The sequence below is a fragment of the Myotis davidii genome, unplaced genomic scaffold, assembly GCF_000327345.1.
Source record: "Myotis davidii unplaced genomic scaffold, ASM32734v1 scaffold370, whole genome shotgun sequence".
Classification (NCBI taxonomy): domain Eukaryota; kingdom Metazoa; phylum Chordata; class Mammalia; order Chiroptera; family Vespertilionidae; genus Myotis; species Myotis davidii.
Window position 1 is genome coordinate 9,651,817 of NW_006288615.1, and position 22,780 is coordinate 9,674,596.

A 22,780-nucleotide genomic window follows, 5' to 3' on the forward strand; every position below is an offset into this window, starting at 1 on the left:
TCCCTGGGCCAGAGGCCGCAGGCCTGGGCGGGGGCCAGAGCCAGTGATCGGGGGGAGATGTGGGTCCCCTGTCCAAGCCTGACACCTCTGGCAGAGGCGTCAGGCCTGGGCAAGGGGCCGATCAGGCGATCGGAGGGTGATGGGGGTCTATGCCTCTGGCCGAGGCATCAAGCCTGGGCAAGGGGCAGAGCCAGCAATCAGAGGGGTCTGGGGGTCCCCTGCCCAGGCCTGACTCCTGGGCCAGAGGCATCAGGCCTTGGCTGGGGGCAGAGCCAGTGATGGGGTAAATGATGGTCCCCTGCCCAGGCCTGACACCTCTGGCAGAGGCGTCAGGCCTGGGCAAGGGGCCGATCCTGCGATTGGAAGGTGATGGGGGTCAACGCCTGAGGGCTCCCAGTATGTGAGAGGGGGCAGGCTGGGCTGAGGGACACTCCCCCCCCCTCCACACACACACACCCAGTGCACGAATTTCATGCTCCGGGCCCCTAGTGTTATTATAAACTATGAACTTGTGACCAAAAGTTGTATCATGATTGATAAATCCACTTCACATTCTCATTCATTCAGCAAATCTTTATCTAGTACACTAAATGCTATTTGGTGTACTGTGTTCAATATAGTAATATCTAAGTTAATGCTATCTAAACTCGCCTCAAAGAGGAAGAGAGAGATTCTTTATGTAATTTTTGTATCCAATTTGTTTGAAGAAGGCTATATTCTTTATCAGACAAGAAAAATAGAAGAAAAATGTACTCCCTAAATACCACTCTATCCACATAAATTATATTTATCAGTCATTTAGTAGATTTTACATAGATAGTTACTATACTAACTACTGAGTTTATGTTTGTAGAATATTGTGGAGATATAGAGAGAGACATAGGCATAGATATGTTCATTTATATAGTATACATATGTAGAACTTTGTTTTAATTTTTCATTTCCTATCTTGATTTAAAACAGTCTCTCATACTGGTAACCATTGTAATTATTGTATTCTCTTTTTAACTAAAAAATTGATACCATACAGGGATAAAACAACTGTCATTACAAATCCAGCTTCTTTCCTTTAATGTTTGATGATGATTATTTTCCCCATGTTATATTTATAACAATTTCATAAGCACAGAATTCTGTAATAAGAGGTTTGAACATTTTTCTGTTCCTTGCTAAAGTGGTACCAATTCATATTCCAAGGACAATGTATGAATGTTTATTTTCTCATATCTCCCAAAGTTTGAATGTTATATTTTTAAAAAGAATTGTAAATGTATAGGTTGTTTTATTTTTATTTCTTCAATTATAAAAGAGATTTAGCTTTTTTTTGTCTGTTCAGGGTCACTAACGTTTTTCCAAAAAATGTTCACATCTTTAATTCATTTTTTAAAAAGTAATTCCCCCCTTGATTTATGAGAGCTCTTAACATAATGATGATAACATTTTATCTGCCATTTTTTTTCCAGTCAGCCAGTTATTTCTCAATGAGGTTTTGGTTTTCAAAATATTTTTTCTATTCATTTCTATAGTCTTCTTTCTCACTTTTTTTTTTTGGGGGGGGGGGGGGGTTGGGGGGGGGGTGCGTAAATTCTTAACTTTTCATTTGTGTCTTAGACATATTTTGTAAATATATTTCATATGGACCCACATGGTCTTGTAGTTTATTTTATACCATCATTCCTTGTTTTTTTTTATTCTATGATTTTTTTGAGTTTATTTTAATGTATTTATCAATGCACTTTCATCAGATCAAAACACTAACATATACTGGAGGGCAAAGTAGACCAAACATGCATGTTACGTGATCAGCTTTCTTTTCTGTCCCTTTTCTATTTTAAAACAGTTTTTCTTGAGGCGTGTTGCAGTTTAGTTTATTCATGGAAAGAATACCAAATATTTGAACTCCGACCAATATAGCCGAAGTTGATTCTGTGAGAGAGCACAGACAGTTGCCTTGGGCAGCAAATTCTGTAGGAATCGTTTTTAGTGTGAGAAGCTAACAGCAATAAGATACAAGACATTTCCCATTTTATCTAAAGTGAATTGAACCTGAATTCAATTATCTCTTAGAAGTATCATGTTTGGCACCCACATTCTTGTTTATATTCCTTTGGGGGCCAGAGGGTGAAGCTATATAAATTACTGATGGACATTTTAGAAAACAATTTTTTTGTAACTACCCATTTCCTACATTGAAGGACAAATATTCAGAATATTTTACTTTTATTGCATAGAGATACATGTGTTTATGTGCATGGAGATGAGTGCGTGTAAGAGAAAACTTGTAAAATAAAATGGATAAGGAAAATTGAATTTTTATCTTTAATCTAGTTATTCAACTCTGTTGATTAGAAGACTCAAGCCAAACACCTAAAACAATTGGAAATATGAAATTTTAATTTTTCTTTTTCCTAAACTTGAGCAACAAGAGAAACTAGGGGGATCTTAAAAGCATAATACATACTTCAAATCTCTTTGACTCTGGAACCTACGTAAGGCCTCTTTCAAAATCCACTCTGCACTCGTCCTGTCCCAAGGCGCTCAGGACTTTTCAGGGTGTAAGGATGTGACCAACCGTGTTCACACCTAAGTGCATTGGTTCTGCCCTAACAGGTACCGTGGTCTCCCACTGGGTGTCACCAGATGCCACTCAGTGGAGCAGCTTCCCAGCAGGTACATCTTTGCTTCATAAAATGTTATCAACTAAGGTCCTCCTGACACCAGGCAGAGAATTGTTTGGGGCAAAGTAGGGAAGAATGTCCCTTTTCCTTTCATGTGGCAGTTGACTAGAGTGCCCCCCTCCCCGCCCCCAGTAACATTGCATAGAAGAAGGGGGGGGAAAGATAAAAAATATGAACAATTAAATGGCAATAAATACATATCTTTCAACAATTGAATCTAAAAATCAAAATAAAAGAACAAGGAATCTAATGACCAAAATAAACTGATGAATAAAATAGAACCAGAGGCATGAAAATATGGCACAGACTGACGAATCTCAGAAGGAATGGGGGCACGCGTGTGTGTGTGTGTGTGTGTGTGTGTTTGTGTGTGGTGGGGTGGCGTGGAGATTAACCAAAGAAACTTATATGCGTTGCCTATGGACGTAAACAATAGAGTGGTGAAGGTCTGAGATGGGGTGGGAACCAGTTGGAGGGGCAATGGAGGTAAAAAACAAACAAACACGGGGACATCCATAACACTCTCAACAATAAAGATTTTTTTTTTTAAAAAAAAAAAGACCTTCAATTGTCCAATAGTACCTTTACTGAAACAATTCTTTCAATCTCTTAGTTTCTCTTTCATGTACCTTAGTCTCTCGTATTTTTTCTAATGCTAGCAGGGTCAGCATATATTCTTCTAGCACTCAGGCACAGGCCAATAAAGAGAGCCGGAAACAAGTGTGACAGAATGGACCCCGGGCTCTGAACAGTCTCTCGATGACTAAGGCTTTCTTACCAGGTCAAGCAGAATCTCGGGGGGCCTGTTTCCTTTGTCCTTCAGAGGAACTGTACAACTGTGTTTTCTAGGCCAAACACATGAAAACGTTCTTTAGCGACAATGCATCGTGGTTTTGTCAGACGTAATGTGGGTCATTCTTAAAGACTTAGTGAGACCTTTGCTACACAATATTGTCATCACAGTACTCCCTCTGATCACCTCTCTTAAGTGCTATCACTTTAAAAGCAAACGACTCCCACTATCCCGGGCACGCATTCATCTGTTGCTTTATGAGTGTGTTTCTGTCCTTTGTATGGGTGCAGTGAGAATTCCTAAGCAGCGCATGAGCTTCTTATGAGCAAAAAATGTCAGAGTGGTAGTTAAAGGGCAATATATAACCCTGTGCAAATCTCAATATGTTCATATCTGCTTTGTCAAAGTAATAGCTCTGAATTTATGTCTTTAAGCTGCTAAAAAGGGGCATTTTTAAAAGGATGTGTGTGTATGTGGTTAGAGCTTTTCTGGTATTTATTTTCCCACTAACTACAAAGTTTCTGCACATGAAGCTTCTCTCCTAGGCATTTATGACAATAAGTGGGATATTGGGAACATGCAGAATAAGATAGGCAGTTACGGCAAAATGAGCATGGCCTTACACAGGATATGAGGTGTATGTGTAGAGCTGTCTGAGTGGCTTTTCCACCACACACAAGAGACCCAGTTAATGCAGTTGCTGCCAAGAACAGTCGTTACTGATGGCACAATATTTTTAAAGGAAGCTATCCACGTAGTTTTTAAAAATAAGCTGCATGAAAGCTCACCTCTATTTTATCCCTGCTAATTAGATCTCAGAATTCAGGCTCTCTCATTCACTTTATTGAGTGATCACTTTCGTCTGATCCAACATTCTTCAGAATCTCAGCTTGCAATAGGTGCTGAATATATGTGGGTTATTCCAGCATTAGAACTATAAGGATTTCAAGAGTTTCTATCCCAATACTCAAATGTTTTCTGTCCAGATACCTCGTATAACCTCTGTACCATTATGGATTGTACCCACTGATACTCACATAAAATCTGAGACCAGAAAAAACATATAATACTGATATCCACCATTTATTGAGTACTTACTACGGGCTGTTTAGTTCTCATAATACATCTTACCCCCCTTTTATAGATAGGGATGCCAGAGAACACTAGGCTCAGAAAGAATACACCTCTTGCCTAAGCAGTTGTCCAGCAGCAACTGATGACTCAGAAGCCAAATTCTTCCTGACAGTTGTGCACACTGCACCCAAACCACACTGCCTTGTGAAAACGCAACCGAATCTGCAAATATGCTGTAAATGAAATGAGTGATCAAGTGAAACAGCAACCAAATGGGTACAAGAATTTTAGGGAATTAATGTCTACATGATTCTAAAATTATATCTAATAGCTAACGTTTATTGACATGTATTAGAGACATAGTATTATTCTGAAGCATTTAACGTATAGTTTCCTCATTTCATTTTTATGACCATTTTATGGGTAAGCATAACCTCAATTTACAGATGACAAAATAACATCTATAGAATTAGAGAATTTAAATAACTTTCTCAAGGTCACATTTTACTGATAAGGAAACTGAGGCCAGAGGTGTAAAATGTCTGGACAAAATCCATTTCAGATCTCCAGGCCTTTGTTTACATTTTACAGATTAGAAACATAATAAATATTTTCCTTTTCTCCCCCCAAGCTTCTCTTTTCTCTATAATAGAGTTACTAAATAAGGCCACTTTGTTGTAGTATATTATAGTCCATAATTTTCATTAAATCACAAAATAGACCTATTCTCCAAATTAAAGGAAATGTAGTTATTTTTCTGCTCTCTAATATATGTGTGCATGTGTGTTTGTGTGTGAAAGTGTGTTTGTGTGTGCGTGTGTGTGTGTATGTGTGTGTGATTTTTGGTGTGACTACATTATGCTACTTCTCATGTGCATGAAAGTTAAAGAAGGCCTAATCTGGACAAGGAAAAGTGAGAATATAACAAGTGCATTGCTCTCAAGGTACACTCCATAGGACCAAGTGGTTTTAAGATAAGACAACAAAGAAAGAACAGTTAGAAATGTTGTTGAGACTTTGAATAATGGGAAATGAGGGATGGGCCAGTGGGTTAGTAATGTCTCAAGATTTGGGGAACCTAGTGGTTCTCATTGGGAGTGAAAATGTAAGCAACTTTAAATGGCTTGAACTCAAAATACAGTGGGCCATCAGGGAAAGCTAGCTAGTGGATATTCACAACTGGGCACCTGAACTATATACAATTTTAGCAGTCACCTTAGCTACAACACCTGTGACAGGCATTGTTCTATGCTTTAATTCCAGTAATTCTTTAATCCTCAAAACTACCCTCTGAGGGGTTGAATAGTGACCCCCTAACATTCATGTCCACTTGGAACCTTAGAACGTGACCTTATGTTACAAAGAAATAGGGTCTTTGCAGATGTAATGAATATGAGGCCAGAGGTATTCAGTATCCTCCGTCCAATGATCGGTGTCCTCACAGGAATAGGAGAGGACACACAGCGACGTAGTGGGCGGGCCATGTGAAGATGGAGGCAGTGTTACACCTGCCAAGGAACGTTGGGGCCACCAGAGCCGGGAAAGGCATGAAGGGCTTTTCCCAGAGCTTTTGAGGAGAGGATGGCCCTTCTAATAACTTGATTTCAGACTTCTGGCCTTCCAAATGGGGAGAAAATAAATTTCCCATTTTAAGCCATCAAGTTTGTGGTAATTCAGTAAGGGGGTCCTAGGAAGCTGATAAAAGCGTACTTTTATAGCCTTGTTTGGTAAGTGAAGAAAGTGAAGTACAGATGCAGTATTCCATGTACTCTCTCAAGGTCAGACAGTCAAGAGAGTAAGAATTCAAACCCAGATTTTCTGGCTTCAGCTGTTTGCACTTAGCCACTATTATACTGTCTCTATTATTTTTTTTATTACCTGATAATAAAGAGTGAGCTAGACTGTGTACATAGAACTAGAGACAGCAAGACATTCCCTGGAGGCAAACTGCCCCTCAAATACATAAACATTAGGCTCAAACCACTTTTCCCTAGCTAGCTATTTGATTATAAAACCATTGTTTACTGTGTTATAAAACCCTAATTAACTAAAATTACTGTGATAATCTGTAACAACATGATAATCTATAACAACATCTACAACGCACTATCTAAATCCTTCTCATCAGAATATATTGTTTACCTTGTTTCTTTGAAACCCAATTTAATGGGTTTCTGGGACCTACAATTTTGCGGGGTCAACTATATATTTGATTTTGTCTCCATATCATATGACTGGATTGTAGATTGTGTAACTATGGCGAAGTCAAATCATAGTAATTTCTTTCACTAAAAACTATATGTTTTATATGATTGAACATGTGTTACACTTTCAGAATTTTGAGAAGGAAGTTGTTTCTCCTTGATACTCTTTAGCTCACTTGGTTGGCGTGAGCAGAAACCCAGATTCCTCAAGAATAGTGTTAACTACAACTGATACCCAACTGCCACAGGGCAGGCATTACACATACACTGCTTTATTTAACCTTCACAGCTCTGAGGACTTTATGTCCAAATTGTAAATGTGAACGAGGGAAGAACAGAGAAGATAAATAACTTGAAGAAGGTTATGCAGGTGTTTGTCAGAGCTGGAATTCGAGGCCGTGTCTCTGACTCCTGTCCTCCTTTTCAGCGACCCTGGCTATCCCAAGTGAAGATGGTCACTAATGCCATAAAGATGAGAGGCGCAGGATTTTCACTGGTCAGTTTGAAAAAAACATTCACTTCTTTATATCTTTCATTTGCCACCCCCCGTTGAAGATGGAGTGCAGGTAAGCTGATGCCCTTATGAATAATGCCCTGCCTTACGGAGCTGATAGAATCATGAAACTTATTTTGGTTGAAGGTGTTCAGAAAAATTCCCTGCTCATTGTTCTAGCGGCTGCTTTTTATTGTAAAAAATAAGACAATACAGGCCTACATATCGGTAAATTGGTTGAAGACAGTGAGTAAGGTGGCTCACAAATTAAGAAACATTAAAACAGAAGCCTCTCTGTTGCTTATGTCTTTAGCTTCTCCTCATTGCTTACCTAAAATGCCACATCTTTCTAAGAGGCCCTAGTTCGTGAACATTTCCACTTACGCTCTTTTAACTTTGTGAGCCAGCAGAGGGAGCTAAATGGTCACAGGCAATCTGCTTGTTTTAAAATGATGTAATAAGCACTGAATGTGCAGCTCTTATTTCTGGTTTCACTGCCAAGGAAGAAAATACAACACCCTCACCTCCTCGTGCATAGTGTGTTTATTTAAAGGATCAGAACGCTCCTGGGGGTCTGCTGGCCAATTACCCGGGGTAGAATGGGACATGTTTACACAGAGCACAGTGGAGTGGCTCCATGGGATCTGCTCTGGTCTATTGCCTAATTATATAATTCAGTGAAAAAATATATTTATCTCAGCGATTGGAGCAGATTAAAATGCTTGTCTGGAAAACAAGGGATGCTGATATATGTAAAAAAATTAGGATGAGTATGATTGATACAAAGGAGTATGTACAGATCAACATTATCCAATAATCTTTGACAAACAAATCTCTCTCCCATATTTCTCCATGCTAAGATTTATAGGTGTGTTATTTAAAATCCAGTTGAACAACTTAATAGTAGAAAAAAAATGTAACATTGAAGAAAATAGCCTAAGCAAGATACTACAAGTATACATAATAGGAAAAGATCAATAGAAAAATATTTTGGAGAAAAATCATTATACACATACTAATTAATTTATTGTTTAGAGGAGAAATTCTGTGAAGGAGAAATGGTACGGTTAGGAGATTTGGGGGAATTCTGATCACCTTTGTTAATCAACAGAGCTTAACTATGCAAGGGGAACAGCATAGATAATCTCAGATCCAATATTTCTTTCCTCCATTCCCCTGACCTCATTTTTACATATATTATTAATCCTGTAACATCAAAGGTAGGCTCAGGTACCTTTTTCTTGTGATTTAAAGAAACATGAACAGATGGTAGGAGAGGACTCCTCCTCTTGATCTGTTCTTCTAGAACAGAAGTCCTCAAACTACGGCCCGCGGGCCACATGCAAACACAAATATTGTATTTGTTCCCGTTTTGTTTTTTTACTTCAAAATAAGATATGTGCAGTGTGCATAGGAATTTGTTCATAGTGTTTTTTTTAAACTATAGTCCGGCCCTCCAATGGTCTGAGGGACGTTGAACTGGCCCCCTGTTTAAAAAGTTTGAGGACCCCTGTTCTAGGAGTTCAAAATCCTTGAACTTCTCAAAGAACTATCTCAAAATATCCAGAATAATACCCACAGTAATAGGATAAAGCTTTTGTGGCAAACACCAAAATAATAAATAGTGGAATTAAAATTAAAACCTAAAAATAAAATAACACTCATTATACATATACATATATATGTATATATGTGTGTGTGTGTGTGTGTGTGTGTGTGTATACTTAAAAGTAAAATACATTTTAAAAATATTTTTTTTTATTGATTTCAAAGAGGAAGGGAGAGGGAGAGAGAGATGGAAACATCAATGATTTGTTAACACAACATAAGCATGATTAATTAGCCAGTGGTAATTTTCAAAACATGAAATATATTTACTTTTCACTGAACTACTACTGTAAGAAGAGGCAAAACTAATAATATAAAGATCATATACATGCATCAAATCTGAACTAGGATGCTTAGACTTCATAATTTCAATTAAAAGGACATAGAATCTTTCATGGGGTCAACAGTCAAGATTTTAAAATTAAGTGAAATATTTTTGTAAGTAACATAGTATGGAAGAATGATTTATTATTCCAATTACTCATTGATTTCAGTGTGGTTATCTATGACAATGAATCACTGTGACTTTGGCAATTTGGCTCAAGATTCACCACTCCAAAAGAAAAAAAAACCCTCTATTGTTTCAGGGTGATCCTTTCAACTTTTCAGATGAAATGCTTTGGGAAGATGGAAGAAATCTTGGAAGTTAGTCTTTAACTTTTCGTTTCTGAGAAATACTTTAACTGAAATGTGTCTTGCATTTAGGAGGTAACATGTTGACCTAGGCAAAATTGCTAAGTAGGTCAAGTTTGTTTGCATAGCCTTCCTAATGTCCTGGAATGACGAGGACACCCGATTATGAGTTACTGAGCTCAAGACCTCTGTTGATTTCCTGTCGTTTCTCACCCTCACTGAGTGGCCATTGTAGGTCATAAGACTGTGCATCAAGGCCTCAGAAAAAAAATAACTAGAGGCCATGAGCACTTGTATTTTCATGTAATGTACAGTACATACCACGCTGAGTAGAAACTCTTTAAAAAAAGTGGGATTGTACATCTTTTATTGTATATTCTCACTTTCCTGCCTTTTAAAATACATATTATAATAAAAATAGTACTGCACAACATTTTTTCTGAGTGAGTCGGGTCATTGTTTTGATTATCTTTTGTGTAAACAGTGATGTAGTACAAATTCGTAGTGTTTCTGCTCCTTCCCTCAGCCAGCCAGCTTTCACATCTCCTGCAGTCATTTTGCTTGTTACTGCCACTGCTTATTCCTTTTTGTCATTTGCCTCTGGACTGCCAGGGTCTAGGAGAACCAATAAGCTTTTAAGAATTAAATATTTATTAAAGACGGAGCTATAGCTTTCGATTCAGAAGAGGCAAGATGATGCCATTTCCAGCTCTCTAACCTGTATCCATTTTAGTCCTGCTGTATCTAAAGCTTCAAGTGTCTTTGGTTGTTACAGTGATGGACGCGTGAAAGCCTTGTCCTAAGACAACTTGTTGGAAGTCAATGAGATAATTTTCAGTTTCATTTTGAGAAAAATGTTTTAGCAAGTTGTTCAAGTGTGAAGTGAATACAATTTCTGTTAAAAAGAAAAGAAAAGAAAAGAAAAGGAAAGGAAGGTTCAAGTGTGAAGTGAATACAATTTCTGTTTAAAAGAAAAGAAAAGAAAAGAAAAAAGAAAAGAAAAGAAAAGAAAAAGGTAGCTTCAGCATAGCTGAGGGATAAGGAAAGCATAGATCGCTTCCCTTGGTAATAACAGCACAAAGAAAGGGATGTAAAATGCAGACCATAAATGGAATGCTCATCATGTAATTTTTATCTTGGGGGGCCTAGTAATTTCTTGAAGTGAATATTTGGGCACTCTTACTTCTACTTGGTATTTTGTCTTTTTATGAAAAAAAAAACAACAACAAAACACAACAAACAAAAAACCCCACAAATTTGTAAACCTTCCTCAAATTTGACCGAGGGTGTTTTAGAACTTGATAGTTCATTGTGTAAAATAACAACAGCTCAGAGCTTTGCCCAGAGTTTGAGTTTAATAAATATTTGTATATCTATTGACAGCAGTGCTGACACCTTTATTATCCCATAATAAACACAGCACAGAAAGAGGGCAGCCTGTTCTGGAAACAGAAATGTGGGGTATGTTGTCATGAGGACCTACTGAGACAGCACTTAATGAAACTGTTCTTAAAATGTCCCGTAAATCAGACTTTATTTTGAGGTTCAGACAAGAAGATAAGGTTTTAAAAGGGAAAATATTTAGAAAAGTTTTATAGACCAAAACAAGTTTGCAAAGAATGTAATCCTATCTTAAATTTGTCTCACTGAAAACCAATTTCTCAATTTATCTTGACATTTATATATTGTAACACATTTCTAATTGGATTTCCTTTCATTTATTTTGGAAGATAATATGATGAATATTTCAACTTCTCCTAAGTCATAAATATTACTTAGAAAGTCCAAATGTATTAAAGGGGAAAAAAATGAGGTTGGCACTAGCAGTTATTCTTTTATAAATAAGAACATTGAAAACAGGCAAATGAAATGAGGCAAATACAATCCAAGGTAGAATAATCTTTAAAAACTAACTCTGCGAATCAACTTACTTGTCCCTTTTCCATACCCCATATTTATGAATCATTCAAGAGGACACTGTAGCATATAAAGTCATCTTAAAAATTGGCCAAAAGTGCTCTGGATAAAATCCTGAATACTAAGCACACGACATACAGGACGGTTGACAAGTCCCCAGCATTTGTTCAGTGTTCTCTCCCTATAGGCTCTCCCACCAGCCTCGCCATGTTCCGGATTCACGTGCCCTTTCGCAGTCTGTACCTCTGCATCTGCTCAGTTCTCTTCACTTGCAATTCACCCTTCAGCCTTCTCTGAAAATCTTACTCATCCTTCAACTGACGGGTGCTTATTTCTTCTGTACTGTCTTCACTATCTGTGACAAGGAGAGCTAGTGATTTCCATCTCTGCATTCAAATATCCTTGTCTATGTTAATCGTATACTTTTTTACACAACTTTCTTTTTCATTTGACTACGATTTTCCTATGGACAAAGACTGCATTTTATCTCATCTTAAACTACAAGAGTCTAATACATGACCTGGCAGATAGTAAGCATTTTACAAATATTTGTAGAAGGAGTGAGTGTGTGATTGATTGATTGATTGAGTGAGTGAGTGAGAAATTATATATTTTTTTCAATATGGCTAAAATTAAGCCATTAAATCTACATTTTTAAATCAGAAAGATCATTCACTCATTGATTCAGCATTTACTAAAAGACTTCTGCAATACAAATGGAAAACAAGAAAACTCCTCGAAGACAAATGAGACAGTGGCCCTGTCTTCTAGGAGTCCAGTCTATCTAGAGGGGATTACAGATACATACTCAGGGGTGGGGGAAGCAGAGTTTTCTACCCCAAAATATGACTTTTGGGATATCGATTATTTTAAGCAAGTTATTTTCAAGACATGAAAGACTCAGGAAAAACCCTTGACCTTCCCCCTAACTGCCTAAGAGAAGTTAGATAGAGGACCTGCTCCAGGAAGGGAGATATCATCAGAGTTAACTACAGTTTAATAGGAACCTAGCAAGGCCCATTGGACAAGGTCCTCTCTGTGTCCCGTTATTAAGATGGCCCAGGAAACATCTGCATGTAAACTGCCCTCCTCCTTTTTGAAGTTCCAAACCACAGCCTGCCCACCCCCTCCTTCTTAGCTCAAGGTGGCATATACGCCCCAACTGCCAGACTTGTTCTAGGCTCCCATGTACATATATAATAAGTTTAGTTATTTTCTTCGGTTAATCTGTCTCCTGTTAACTCGATTAAGTTAGACTAGCCAGGTGAATTTAGAAGGGTAGAAGGAAAATCACTTACCTCCCTTACAACACAAATGGGAATGTAGAATACATTCTGAATCTCAAAGTAACACAGCTCAAAGGATTTAGAATTAAGATGGGCAAAGAAAGGACTTCTCTGTGAATAAAGCTATAGGAAAAATGTGCAGGCTAGAAAACAAGTGTTATTTTCAACCAAACACTGTTGGGCATTGCCACATCAGGAGATAAAGAGGCTCTGGCCGGAGGTAAGGCAGGACAGGTTTGAGGGGCCTGGTTGTGCACAGCCTTGCACATTGTTTCCAGAGTCATATTCTGAAGGAATCAGTGCCTGTGGGGAGTGCTGTTAAACAGAAAGACACAGGGTCAGATTTGTGTGCTCAGCTGTCAGGGTAGCGGGAAGGTGGTTAGAGAGAGAGAGAAGATTAAAGTCAAGCTTGGATTGAGTACAGAATTGTTATTACATATGGACCTATGATGTCAGTTTAATATACAAAAATGATTAGAAACAAAGGTGCTAAGCATTTTGTGGGACCTTTGGTATAAAATATCTTGTAAAACCTTTCCATTAAGTTATAAGGTTGAAGGATCTCTGGATTTTAAAGGGCAAACAGCATAGAGGGTAAGTAGGAAAAAACGAAACCTATTGCTATTCCAAAAGAAAAGCAGAGAAAGGCTCATGTGAGAATGTAGCCTGGTAAAGAACAGCGACGTTTAACATGGGAACTCTGCCTTTCTGAGCCTCAATGTCCTCTAAAATAAAATACCCCATTTAACTTTAAATGGTTTTCTGTAAAAAAAAAAAAAAAGTACACAGAATACACTGCATATGTTGAAGCACTACACAAGTATAAGGTGTTGTAAATGTTACTTTTTCTAATCCCTGATTTAAGTAAAGCAAACAGCCAATCTCCAAGAAGGCTGCATACCTATTACTAATTCTCCGTCTATAAAGGGGCAAAGCAAATGTCATCCCAGAGATCATCAGGGAACACTGTATTAGAGACAGGAAGGCAAGCCCATAAAGATAACATCTGCCTACTCTGCTATCAGCCATTGTTCTTTCTTCCTGGAACCCCATTAGCATTGATGGGAGCCGAGTGTGTACATCTTAGCATGCTAATAGTGTAGCATTAGCCTTCCCAAGCACTAACGGATACGGTGCACTTACATTTCTGCAGAGCAAGAGATAGATTTTTCTATTTTAAGGAACTATATGCTGATGCAAACATATATTTTACAGTAAACTGACTCACAGAGAAGTTAAAATTGTAATTTGAAGGCACCTTGAAGAAATGGCTGAGTCTAAGATTGGGACAGGAAATATGCAAATGAGCCTTAAGTATCCTTTAGTGGCATAGGGATATGCTAAAACAAATAAACAAAAAACCCGTAATAATGGGTTTATCAAAGGGACATAGGAGTCAATAGAAAAAGCTCCCAATGGCCAAAGCTGGAACTCTTTGAGCAACGAAATAAGGTAGCATTGAGTTAAAACCCAAAGTGTAAAATAAACATCCATGAGTCTAAACTAATAAAAGTAAATGATTGAATACATCAATGTGCAGAATTCCAAATAAGTTTTGTAGATACAGATCCTTGGAGGAGGGGGAGCACAATTCCTCCCCCTTAAGCGAGAGTGACACAGGGTGACTTCCTTCCTAAGAGCACGGCATGGGAAGGGGGCAGAAAAGAGTAACTGCATCTCGGAGAAACTTGGCAGACACCACCTCAGCCAGGCGATCAACATCAGTAGCAATAAGTCATGTGACAGTAAGTGCCCTTCATATCATGCGCTGGAAAGGTCACTTTATAGCTAGTCTTTCTTTCCAAAACCCATAACCTCAGTCTGATTCTGAAAAAAGCAAGAGACAAATCCAAATACAGGAAAATTCTAGAAAATACCTGCCCAGGACTACACAAAACTGTCAAGTTCATCAAAAATAAGGAAAGAGGAGAAACTGCACAGCCAAGAGGAGCCTGAGGAGACATGATGCTAAATGTAACGTGGTGTCCTGGATGGGGTCCTAAAACAGAAAAAGGCAAAAGCTAAACAAACAGGGCCAAGCTATGGACTTCAGTTAATAATACGGTATCAATCTCAGTTTCTTAATTGTGGCAAATGTGCCATCCTCAGGAGACTCACAGGAGAAGCTGGCTGCAGGGTGTGTGGGAACTCTCTGTACCATCATCGTTATTTTTCTGTAAACCTAAAACTGTTCTAGAGTATAACGTTTCTTTTTTAAAAGTATAACGTGAGCTGTTTTAAAAGTAATATGATTAACAGCAAAGACAAAGCTGTGAACCAGAACTTTTAAAATGTCATCAAATGCACAAGGACTTGCAAATGCTTCGGAAAGTGGTGTCTGCCTGGTCCATTAGTGGGGCCTGTTTAGACTCTGCATGGCAGCAGAGGCCTCTGTGATGATTCACACAGAACTTGACTGTCTACATTACGGTGTCATCTTAAGTGCCTTGTACGTTACTGTGAGCTGGAGGCTGGAAGATGGCGAGCCGTGTGCCCCCCTTTTCCACGACTTGGTTTATTGTACTCTTCGGACACATGTGCAAACATGACTGCCCCCTCCGTGATCTGAGAGTGGCCTCACCCTCCCATCCCCCAAGGGCTAGTGTGTCTCCTCACATCCCTGGTAACTCTGCCAAATCCTTATTCGAGGGTTCATGGGGAGCTCTCCCTGTCTGTTTGAGTGTTGCGTCTCCTAGGCGGGTCTCCCAGGGGGCAGGGACTCCACTCGTCGTCTCTGCAGCCACACCACTCCAATGCAGCACTTGACGCACCATGGAGGCTCATATGTGATTTGTGGCAGATTATTGTTCGTGCTTACACAACTGGATTTTACCATGTGCATATCTGGGAAAGACCTAAAGACGCTGTTTAAACCAAATGCAGAAGTTCATCTCTTGCCCTGCTTCTAAGGTAGGAAGCAATTTTCAAAGGTGTGTACTATTTATACATAGGGCTGAAAATTTAAAAGATTAATTTTGAAATAAGTAAATATATAGAGACACAGGAATGGAACTATATTAACATAGAGTGGTCTCCTTGTCGAAATGTAAATGGCACTATAGGAAATTAAGTTTCTCGTCCCAAACTTGCAGTTTGCAATTTCATTCATCCTCAGATTCTTTAGACCTTCCAACCTAAGAATCTATGAAAACTATATTAAAATATAGTGTCCACTCAGACTTGGCATTTTCCTCTTGCTTCGCTCTCAGTGTGGACCTCCCAATAACAGGACATCTTAGTGATTTTCAAGAAGATGCATTTGCAGATCAGGTCTCCAGACTGACCCTGCCCTCTGCATTCAAAAATAGGAGGAAAGACCAACATAAAATTCAGTGGAAGAAATTGGACAGAAGTGAAAGAAGTAGATCTGGAAATAGAAGCATATTTGGTTTTAAAAAAATAAACAAGACATGTATATATTTAGAATGTTCCTTGTTATCTAGAAATCTGTTAAAACGTGTCTCTAGTTGCATAAATAAGCCACACCCTACCCAGTAAATAGACGGAGCCAGCACAAACAGAACAGCATGATTCAGAAAGGCAACTGTGATGAATTCCTGGAGAACACCCACAGGGGGACAGAGGCGTTTAAAAAAAGAAATGCAGGGCGGACAAGCTCAAAGATGTCGCCGCCTGCTCTCCCTGCCTTCGATGTTTAATGTGCAGGGAGTGATGAGAGCAGGCTGGTCTATTCCTTTTGAATACTTCTTAAGTCACAATTATAAGAAACTTAAAATCAGAAAGTGAAATGGTCACAACTTGATATCATTATCATTAATCTACTTATGCTTCATTATAAACTGAATTTATATGATGTGATTTCCTGCTCACCCCTCTGGCTAGAAGTATTTGTTGTATAATCTTTTTTAGCAACTCCAAATTCATCATTAACCATCAGTGTGTTCTTAAGCTTTTTTTGCAATACAGGACTTATTTATTTAACTATCAACACCTCTGAGAGGGCTATTAGTTCGCTGAGAAGTAAGGGACACCACGTCTGAGAGGAAGTGAAAGGTAAAAGATGAAATCCACAAATCCACCTGAGACACGCAAAGGAGAGTGGAGTGCGTGTGGCCAGGCTTGGTAATCCACGTGCTTCTTGAGAGCAGGCACTCTAATCCTGACTTCTCAGTTCCCATTGGGATGAGGGCAAAGCTCCATCAGATATTTCATTCTCCTCCCAGTCCTTTCATCCCTCCTTCATCGCTTCCCAGGCTCCTCCCTCCATTCTGCCGGGCTCAGTGGAAATGGAGGAGGGGTGTGCCCGACCCAATCATTCCAAAATTATATCCCACATAGTGCATGCCTGTTCTAAGCATTCTCTTCTCGCATACTGCTTTATTTTGTCCCACGGCAGTGGTAGGTGTCATCTCCTTTTTACTGATGAGAGCAGAGAGGCAGGTTAAACTCACTGACTTGCTAAAGCAGAATAGTTAATAAGTTGGTGATGCTGAAGTTTGAACCCTGATCACGTGTCCCCCAAAGTCCATGTCCTTTTATGTCGGGTCCCATGAAATTATTATGATCAACAGCCTTCCTGGTTTGAAGACTACACTTCAGTTAATGTTACAGCTCATATCCTTGCCCCAGTCAACTTCTTATTGGACCAGTTTGACTTCCCCCCCCTGCCTGGGCCATTATTTCTTCTTCCCATTTATTGCTTTATTATGAGAAGATGTTAAATGGAGATTTAAAATATTAAGATCACAACCATCCTTGAAGAAAAAAATGTAGAAATTGCAATGCCACAAGCATTCTAAGAACAACCTCTGATCACTGAAGTAGCTGAACTATTATTCTATGAGAGAAATTATGAAGAATGAGAGGAGGAAAATATTTTTCAGAAGTGCAAGAAAAAAAATCTGACTTGCTATGCATTAACAGTGGTAATGTAATATGAAGAGGCCCTGCTATAAAAGCCATTTTCGGTCAGCTGCTTTGGTTCATGTTCAGATTTTCTTTTAAATCAATAGCACTTGCTCTGCTTGCCTCAATTTGAAGGCAATTGCATTCCAGTAAGACACACATAAACACGGAATGGGGGTGGAAATGAGTCAGTTATTTCCTGTCCCAAGATTAAAACCTACTTTGCTTTTCTGAAAACATGGCTCAAGCCATCCAACAATAATTGAATTGGCTGTTCTGTCAATTACAGGGCTGACCACCACATAAACACCAGGGAAGTAAACATGGGTAGTCAGTAGTCAGCTATCATTTTTCTGATAATCTTCAGAACTTTCTACTTATATAATTATAAAGCACTCTAATGGAAAAGTGAGTGATGGAGAAATGAGTCATTTTCTATGCACACTTCAACTTCTGTCATTGCTTATGTAACATGCATTAGACATTTGTGACTCATCCCTATAGATGAAAAATGTGGTCAGCCCAAGGTATCTGAAATATGGCAATGTGTCTACTAAGAGTGTCACAATATCCTCTGGTTTTAAGGGACGGAATTTCTAGGTGACTTAATAGAGGAAAGATCTTTCTGACAGATTAGAGACAAGGTGCTTTTCCTAAGGAAATGATTCATTTGCCAACAGTAGTGTTAGTATATTTTTAAAAACTCATTTAAAAGTCTATTTGTAAACATGGCCGTGTCTCAAGCACAGGTAATCTCTGCAGATAGAGGCAAAATAGACACTGCCACTGTTGCCACATAGGTCACTCCCAGAGGTCACTTCTGGTCTAGCTGGGGAGACGGACACTAAGTAAAAAATTTCACACTGTGATTACTTGCAATGGAAGAACTCAAGGGAATTGTAAGGACTGATAGAGAAGCATAGACTTTAGAGTGGAGGGTTAAGGAAAGCTCCTTTCGGGAATAATGAGTAGGAGTTAGCCAACTGAGGAAGGATGACAAGGAGTAGACAAGGGTGAATATTCTAGGTGCAGGGAGAAATGTGCAAGTCTTTCCTGAATGAGCAAAGAGCTTGGTGCATTCAGCAGCTGGGAAAATGCCCATATAGCTGTGATCTAGTGTGTGTGTGTGTGTGTGTGTGTGTGTGTGTGTGTGTGTGTTTGGGGTGGGGGCAGTAAGCTTTGAAAACTTTGCTCTGGAACAGGGATTTTATCTAATGGGGGGCTATTGAAAAGTTTTAACTGGAAAGTAGCATAAGCACTTTTGTTTGTTAAAAGCTCATTTTGGCCCTGGCCTGGTGGCTCAGTGGGTTGGAGCATCATCCGATGCACCAGAAGGTTATGTGTTTGATTCTGATCAGGGTACATACCTAGGTTGGGGATTTGATCACTGGTCAGGGCATGTCCAGGTAACCATCTCTCTCTCTCTCTCTCTCTCTCTCTCTCTCTCTCTCTCTCATAAATAAAACATCCTTGGGTGAGGATTTTTATTTAATATTTTTTTTATATTTTATTGGTTTTTTTACAGAGAGGGAGGGAGAGGGATAGAGAATTAGAAACATTGATGAGAGAGAAACACTGATCAGCTGCCTCCTACACACCCCCAACTGGGGATGTGCCCGCAACCAAGGTACATGCCCTTGACCGGAATCGAACCTGGGACCCTTCAGTCCACAGGCCGACGCTCTATCCACTGACCCAAACCGGTTAGGGCGGGTGAGGATTTTTTAAAAGTTCACGTTGGCTACAGTGTAGAAAATGAATGGGAGGCAAAAAGAGAAAGACTAGATAGAGAGTAACCAATTACATCCTGGCCAAGAGATGATTGTGACTTGAAATATGGTGGTTGCCCTGGGGATAAAAGAAGAGGAAAGATGAAGAGATACTAATGGGGTACAATCCACAAGACCTTGGAGGGAGTCACTGGAAACCCCGAGACCCAGGAATATACCTAGGAAGGTGAAAACTCCACTTCCTGAGAAGGCGAACAGGGGAGGACAAAACAATTTGTCTTGGAGAAGATCAAAAGGTCAGTTTTGAACATGTTAATTTTGGTCTTATGATCTCTTTGATCTCTATGGGATATCTATGTATGACACAAGAAGCACATGTTAAGTAGGTGATTGGATATATGAGTTCCATCAGTCTTTAGATTTGTTACTGCAGTATCACTTTAAACATGTGATTATCTGACTCCACCCCAGGACTAATACATTAGAATCTTCAAGAGAGATAGCGAACTTAATATCCCAAGGTTAAATGTGGTGAAAATACTCAGTTATCACTAAATAGTTGCACTAGTTAAACTTTAAACTTTCTGACAACCTTGAGTGCCTACAAATTTATGACTAGAAAGAAGGCCAGACTGAATATTAAACCTGTTATTACTTTCTAGGAGTGAATGTGCTACACAAACCATGAAACACCCTGGAAAAGGAAAGCTATATCTAGATCCTTCTATTTACATTTCCATGTTTGTATCATATTATGCTGCCACCTTAGCCAATAACTAATTGATCCAGGAACCAGATCCTAGCCAAAGGCAACCACATGATTGTTCCAGTGGTCTGTAAGATGATCCTTCTTAAGAATCCAGCCCAATGTTGCATCATTTTGGAGGGTAACTAATTTACCAAATCAGATTTTATCCTGACCAGAGGAAAGGGGAGTGGGAAAAAGTATACCAGGAAAACCAAAAGCATATGGATAAGGAGAAACACAAAAGTTAAGGGAGAATCAGGCAGAGAGAGAAGCAAGGAGAAACAGAAGCAGAGTCACAGGTGTGACAATTAGTAGGACAAAGGTCAAGAGACACCTACTTCTGATCAGATGACAATGTGGCTAGATTCCCCAGATCATTGCAGCTTATTTATTCAACAAGTATTTATTGAGCACCTACTATGTGCCTGGCACTGTTCTAGGTACTAGGCATATTTAAATGAACAAAACTATTGTCATAGACATCTCATTCTAGGTACATCAAATTGAGTGCTATGGGAAAAAATAAGGCAGTATGTAAGGACATAGATAGTGATGGTAGAAGGGGCAATTTTCAGGAAAGGAAGGCCTCTCTGAGAAGGTAACATTAGCTGAGCCACAATAGATAAAGAGCATTGCAGGAAGAAAAAATGAGAAGTGCAAATGCTTTTAAATGCAAGTCTGTTGAAATGTTTCACAGCAAAATAGTCCATGATGTTGGACACCAACAAACAAGGGGCAGTGGGAAAGAAGATGAGGTCAGAGAGGGAGGCCACTGCAACTCATTCAGGGACTTGTAAGCCATGGTTGAAGCCTTAACTTTATTCTAAATGTAACAGGAAGCCATTGAGGATTTTGATCAAGGGGAGGGCATAGTCACATTTGTGAGTTAGAGGAATTACTCTGGCTTCTATTTGGAGGTGGTAGAGGAGCAAGAGAGAAGTCAGGGAGACCAGTAAGAAGGCTACTCCAGAAGCCCAGGCAAGAAAGAATGGTGCCTTGCACCGAGTAGAAGCATTAGAAAATAGAGAAAGCAGTCAGGTAAGGAATGCATCATGAAATTAGAGCTAACAAGTGTAGACAGCGGGTTGGATAAAGGAATGGAGTCAAGAATTAAACAAAGGTTTTGATTCTCAGCAGCCAAATACAATTCATTGAGCAGGGTGGGGTGGCGGGGGAAAGAGCCAATGACTTTGGTTTTGGACATACTAAATTTGAGAAACTTAATAACATTCAAATGGAGAAATTTGGTAGCTAGTTGGAAATGGGGGTCTGAAGTTCAGGAAATATGTCAGGATTGCAAATATAAATTTGGGAGTCATCAGCATATCAGTCCTGAGAGTGTCCCTGTTAAAATGGTTTCCTCTGCTCTATTTCCCTCCTCCCCACTGCTGTACCCTCATATGAAACTCTAATTATAGGAGGTGGCCTGGCCAGGTCTGTTTCCTGAAACCTGGTGGAGCCATAAGTAACATAGCAACTAAAAAAAAAAAAAATATGAATGAATGCAAGAGCTAGAAGACTAGCTTGCGCATGCATTACTTGAAATTGTGCATAGGTGGGATTAGTAGTATCCCTCTCCTCCTTCCACTTTGGTATCTGTACCCAGTAACTTTTTTATTATTATTGATTTCAGAGAGGAAGGGAGAGATAGGAACATCAATGATGAGAGAGAATCGTTGATCGGCTGCCTCCCGCATGCCCCCAACTGGGGATCGAGCCTGCAACCCGGGCATGTGCCCTTGACTGGAACCAAGCCCGGGACCCCTCAGTCCACAGGTCGATGCTCTATCCACTGAGCCAAACTAGCCAGGGCCCCAGTAACTCTTCATAACCTAATAAGAGAGGAGAATAAAGGAGTCTTGCTATTTGTCTTTGTTTTGTTTTACTAAGCAGCTTACTCACTGAGTCCTTCATGAAGCCCCAGGCGGCCTTTTCGTCAGGGTGATTCTTTTTCAGAACTCTTCGTCATATCTGCTGCTGCTTTGCTCTCCCAGAAAATGCTTTTACCCTCGATAATTGCATGTTCCAATGCAATATGAAGAATTATACACTTCAGGGCAATTGTACTATTGTAGTTAGCATCTCAATAACATTTCCTTTGCTAATTCATCTTTCTTATTATTAAAGTTTCTTATTGCTTACTTTTACCTTGGAATATTTATTGCTAGTTCTTAGGGACAGGTAGACTGAATAAAACATGTAGATTTAGCTTTCTCTTTTCTTTTATCAGAAGCAGGAAACTTACTTAGATATTTACTAGTTATAAATGAGGATCTAGCTAAGTGGCTTGTAATAACACCCTCATAATCTCTTAAAAGAATTACTGTGCTTTCTCAGGCCTTTAACTCATCACCAAAAATGACTAATATTGAATGACCACCCTGGAGTGCTTGACAGTAGTAAAATTATAAGTAAAAATGTGCAATATAACTAAATTTCCTAAATGTTTGGATCCCACATTCTTATGATATTTGAGAACTAAATATAATGAAAACCACTAGCCCTTGGGGCCTTGGTTTTAAGATTTCTCTTTAAAAATAATGCTATTATTCTCTGAGGACATGAGAACAGTATTACTTTATTTAGTTAAGCTAACCAAAGATAGAACAGAGGAAATCATTAAATGAGTGAACATATATCTTTCAGTGTGGCCCATTCTTGTCAAAACTGATATGTCTTAAAACTACAAGATGACTTACATTAGAGAAAATATCTCAAAAACGATACATTTATCATCAGAGAAGAGTGCC

At 39.1% G+C, this 22,780-nt stretch overlaps 1 protein-coding gene across 2 annotated transcripts in view; it reads right to left on the bottom strand.

Moving 5' to 3' along the window:
• The window catches only part of PPP1R1C (protein phosphatase 1 regulatory inhibitor subunit 1C), a 102,013-nt gene that overhangs the window by 22,390 nt on the left and 56,843 nt on the right, over window positions 1-22,780 (bottom strand). The gene's annotated exons all lie outside the window — the stretch shown is intronic.